Consider the following 6,000-nt stretch of genomic DNA (forward strand, 5'->3'; position numbering starts at 1 on the left):
GAGCTTACTAGAGAAAAACAATCTGTTCCATAGCTAAATATTACTTCTTTCAGGCAGAGAAAAAAAGGAAAAGGAGCTCGGCATAAGTGTCGGTATGCTTGCCACTGTACATACACGTGTATCTCATCATGTCACATGTCATCTTGGGTACCCACTTTTACCGTAAGTTTCCTGCTTTCAGTATCACAAATCCTTCCTATATCTATATACAGTAAACCTCTGTTTCAGAACTCGGTTAACTAGAATTCTCAAGCAACCAGAGGAAAAAATCCTGGCCTTGCAGAATACACGATTACACTTCTTTATACAGTAATAAACCTCTGTTGCATTAAGTTGTCTGTCCTTTGTCTTATTTTGTTTTTAATTACTGTATTTCAACATTATAACAAGAGTGTATGGGAAGTATACAGTGTGGGGTATAGTACTGCTTTGCAAGGCCTTTTTTGACATTAACTCTCTAGCTACTAGAAACTACGCTTATCCAGCATCAGCCAATCCCTGTTGGTGGTGGATAATGGGGGTTTTACTGTATTGCTGTACATTAAATACAGCACTGCCCTCCCAGTGAGGTTGAGCCTAAGCTGTTTAGCAATGTGGAATTTGTCCCTCAGAGCATTCTGGGAGATCAGGTATATTTTCTACTGGCTTTGGCACTCTTAGTAAATGAACATCACCTGACAGAACTGAAGATGTCGCCCTTCATGATAAAATTCAGAATGCAAAATTGGGGAGTGGAAAGATTTATCACTGACTAAATTTAAAGGAGAAGATTGTAAAAAAGAAAAAAAAAATACAAGCAACGTTATTTTCACTACAGTTCCTCTTTAAGATACAGATATATATTTTGTGGCACAAAGATCTAAATTTTGTGTTTGTCATTGTTTGTGGTGGGGAGATGTCTCATGTTTTTGATGCTGTAACAAAAATGCTGATCGTGTTTTCGAGAATGTGGTTGATTCTCCTCAGGAGGAACACCAATTATATGAAGTCCTCACTCTTACTGCTCAAAACGAAGCAGAAAAACAGTGCAACTAAATTTGGGTGCCGGGTAAAGCCGAAAGACGGCTCACCCATGATCTAGCTATTCACGAACAACGTTGTTAAACTTTTACTTTGGTTATCCTGGTTTCAAGGGCAGAATATAGCAGGGCATTATTATGTAGCTCTGCCCCCCCTTTACAGCAAAGTTTCCCTCTTAAAGCCTTTTTGTCTGCTATGATGCATACTCCTAATCACAAATATGATTTAATTGTAATCGGCACAGTAGTATACTTTCTAAGATAATTAAATTGTTACTTTAACTACATTTAAATGATAAAATAGAGAGTTTACTCCTACAAGTTCAGTATCATAGATTGACTACTCTGGGGGAGGGGCATGTATACTAAAGCCTTTTTATGCAGCTGTATATAGTTCACATATATCTAAGGTTTGCACTCTATCCCAGAACAACAAAGATTAATGTAATTGTGCTTAAAGCTAACATCACCCCTCCACAACCCGACGTGTTTCACCCTCTAAAAAATAGGGGCTTTGTCAGGGGTACATATAAAGTGCAAGAGTGCTTCACGGTGCTATACATTAAAGTTCGACATCCTTCAATAAAATAATAAATCTGCGTTTTAGCCTCATGGATATCTATGCAGGCCAACAGTTTATGCAGCTTTCTATCTCCTTATATACAATCCATGGGATACACCTACCTCCCACCATCTCAAAGGCTTCATAGCAGGATTCCCCATGGTCCTAACACAGGACCTTTTATTAACCTCATGCCTCCATATGGTAGAATAACTAAATATCGATTGTTTCCTCAAAGTAATCCTGAAGCGACCTAAAAGAAGACTGTGATATTCACCTAAGAGGGAAGACTGGATCCCATATAGACTTCTCAGTCCTCTCTCCGTCCCCTCATTCCACTGTAGTCCCCTTGGTGAAATTATTCGACCAGCAGGTAGAATACATCATCAGCTCTCCTCTGGCAGCCCACAGAAGTACTCATGTCTTTGAGTATTTACGCTGATGAGCGGATTCATATGGCGGCTTCTATGGCTCACCTAATCCATTAGAGCCTGCGGCAATCAGAGACCTCTCCCTCACTTTGGCACTCAGCGCCGGGCGCCAAAACCAGACGCTTCATAGCAGCAAAAGTATGCGTGTGGGGCGAGTAAGAGCACACCTCCCTCCGAGTTGTGACAGTATTTAATGCTGCCGGGGAGTTTAGCGACAGCAGGGAGAACCATCATTTGTCTCGCCCTGCGCCCAACGCACCGACGGCGTGCTAATACGTACGCCTCACCGCTCCCCTAGTGTCGGCTTCTGCTGATTGCATCGTCAGCAGAAGTCTACACTAGTGTAGCAGTGATGAAAAGGAGAGGTTTCTGATTACTGTGGGCTCCGATGGATTAGAGAAGCCGCCGTTGCTCTCATTTATTCAGGGGGAGCGGAGGAGACATGGGACAAGAGGGGACACATGGGGGACAGAAGAGAACACATGAGGTACAAGGGGGACACAATATTTGGGGAGAACATCTACAAGATGCTTCTGGACCATGGACACACCAGGTTTAGTGTTTTTTTTTTCCCTGGTTTTTGCCCACTAAACCTAGTTGGGTCTTACAGTCTTTTAAAGCAAACCTAAGGGAGAAGGAAAAAATACTTGCCTAAGATCCTTCAGAGGCTTCCTGTGTCCTCTACTGCCCTATTGTCGCTGATCAAGAACCTTTTTTAGTTTGTGGCCATGCTCCCTTTCATGCATGAGCATGGCCATACTGTGCCTGCACAATAGCTTGGAGCCACTCACAGCAGGTAGCGCAACAACAAGAACCTATCCAACGAGCTCTTATCGGATATGTTCAGAGGGTCCGTGCGTGCCAACAGTGGGGACGAGGCGGACACGAGAAACCTCTGAACTATCCAGAAGCTTCCCTTATCTAGATAAGTATATTTTTTCTGCTGCCCCGTGTTCACGGTTTTGTTTTTTCATTCTCTGCCACTAGATGGTGTATTTAAGCTAAGAATAAGTCTAAACTCCCCAGTATTTAGTATTTTTAGTAAAGCTGAACTGAAAATAAACTTTTAGGATACTTACTTGTATGTGTTTATTAACCTCCTTAGCGGCAACCCCAAGTCAGACTCGGGCTGGAAATCCGCAGCTCAGAGCGGTAATCCCGAGCTTGACTTGAGGTAGCCGCAGGGAGAGAGGAATGGATGCACAGTGCAGCGTGGCAGAGTTTGTAACCCACCTCCCCAGGATACAGACACTGGCAGCCATTCTTCTTCCGATCCTCGGAGGCTCTCGATCCCTCTGGTGAGATTGCCATGTGTCGTTATGATGATAATCTTGACGATCTCACTATAGGAGTAGAGTGCCGCCAGGTGGACAGAGGGAAAATTGCAGCGCTGGATCCAGGGCTGCCGTAGAGCTATCTAGTGGTAAGACTTTTTTCCTCCTTTAAGGCTGCTTTCACAGCAAGACGGTACAGGCGCACGTTAGTGCAGCCTGTAACGCAGCCTAACTCACAGCAATGAAATCTAAATGGGCTGTTCACAGTGCCCACGTTGCGTTACATTGTAACGCTGGATGTCAACTTAAAGTGCTGCATGCTGTGCGTTATATGCGGCTAAGCCGCGTTAGACTGTTTGCACATGCTCAGTAATGTTGGAGGAGGAGGTCTCCCCTCCTCCTCCGCAGCCAGCCACATGGCTAATTAATATTCACTGCACTGTGACGTGCAGTGTTTACTTTACAGGAGCGGCCGCTCTGTGCTGCGATTGGCTGGCGGGACCACGTGATGCGGATCACGTGGTCTCCGCATCCCAGAGCACAAAAAAGGCGCACCAAGAGCTGCATAACGCAGCTCTAGGTAGCATCCTGCTCCAACACCACCAGGCGTTGCGATAGGGGCACGTTATGCGACCTATAACGTCCCCTAAAACGCAACTTCCTGGTGGGAAGCAGCATTAGGGTCTAAAAGCTTGTGAAAAAATGTCATCACTTTTAGAACCTATAGCTAGGGATGGTAATGGTAAAGAGAAAATTAGTAACAGAACAGTCTTATATTTTTAAGAATAGCAGCCATGTAATATCTGCGTTGTGGAGCTGCAACAAGCTGTTCAACACGCTTATTTGCAACTCTATTTTTTTAAACGCTTGCTTTACAGGAAATCAGAAAGGGACATCAAACAATTTGTTTGTAGGACTGGTACTATTATGTACCATACCTATGTTTATCTCATTATGTCACTTCAGGTACACTTTAAAGCCAGAATTCCCCAACACATACTTACTAGAGCCTTCCTGCGTCCTACTGGAGACCACTGCCTCTGACCCTCTTAAAGTTTGTGTCCCTGCTCCTATTCATGCACAAGTGTGGCTGTGCTGCATGGTGCTGTTATTTCTTTACTGCACTCCAACACAAATGTCATGATACAGCATCTGCACCAATGCAGAGGTCCTGTTACTGTCACATGCAAGGACCAGAATTGCAGAAACCTTTAATTCCTTGCTAGTCTTACATAGTCCATTTACTAATTGTACAACCCCCGTTAACTATACCAAGTTTGGCAAAGGGGTGTAATAGATTATTAGATGTTTCTCAAAGCACAAACATAAACGTTAACAAGTTAAAGCCTGCCATCAGTGTGCCAAAACTTTAACCAGTTCACCACTGAGGGATTTTTCCCCTTTGGACAAGAGCAATTTTCACAATTCACCGCTCCTGCCTTTCATTCCCCAATAACTTTATCACTACTTATCACAACAAAATGATCTATATCTTGTTTTATTAGCCACCAATTAAGCTTTCTTTGGGTGGTTCAATGTGCTAAGAATTATTTTATTCTAAATGTATTTTAATGGGAATAATAGGAAAAAAATAATTATTTCTCAGTTTTCAGCCATTATAACACATACTGTTATACTGTAATTAAAACCCATGTAGACAGAAAGTTCATGTACGCTTTTTAACATGACTACTTTTATATACTTCTTGTCAGAATCAGAATCAGAATCAATTTATTTTCGCCAAGTAAGTTTGCACCTACAAGGAATTTGTCTTGGCAGTTGCTTAACAAACACAAACAAAAACAATACAAGGACAGACAGTGTGAATATTACAAGTTAAGGACGTTATAAGCATAGTGGCAGTAAGCAATGTGAGAATTGTTCATGTTTAGTTCTGTGCTGATTACTTTCAGTCCTAGCAGCTCTAACGTGGTTCAGCATTAACCTATTTTGGTTCCTGGACGTAGAAACTACGTCCAGGAACCAACCATGCGCGCTACCGCGCACTCCCGCGGCCGATCGCGCGCGCGCACGCACACTACCTGCCGCGGATTCGGTAGCCACGGAATCAATGTATCGGGCTATGGTGCCCGATCATTGATTCCTCTCCCCCGCTGAACAAGCGACAGCTTCTCTCGGAAGCTTCGCTTTTTCTGGCCATTCCCTCCCCGATGCGTCACTCTAAGCGTGTGTTACGCTTAGAGTGACGTCGTGTAAACAAACTCATGGCCGCCATCTTGTGGCCAAAAAGTAAAACTACAACAAAAAGTAAAAAAAATTAAAATCAACACACATTTACATTAAAAAACTTTGGTTTACATTCCACCCTCCCAAAAATACCCAAATAAAATGTTTAATATAAAAAAAAAACATTACAATAAAAAAACAAAAACATGTAAATATTTACCTAAGGGTCTAAACTTTTTAAATATCAATGTAAAGATGAAATATTTCTATATTTTTTTTTATTTTAAACTTGTAAATAGTGATAGATGCAAAACGGAAAAAAATGCACCTTTATTTCCAAATAAAATATTGTCCCCATACATTGTGATAGGGACATAATTTTAACGGTGTAATAACCGGGACATATGGGCAAATACAATACTTGAGTTTTAATTATGGAGGCATGTAGTATTTTAAAACTATAATGGCTGAAAACTGAGAAATAATGAATTTTTTCAGTTTTTTCTTATTCTTCCTGTTAAAATGCA

The sequence above is a fragment of the Hyperolius riggenbachi genome, chromosome 9 (assembly GCF_040937935.1).
Source record: "Hyperolius riggenbachi isolate aHypRig1 chromosome 9, aHypRig1.pri, whole genome shotgun sequence".
Taxonomy (NCBI): domain Eukaryota; kingdom Metazoa; phylum Chordata; class Amphibia; order Anura; family Hyperoliidae; genus Hyperolius; species Hyperolius riggenbachi.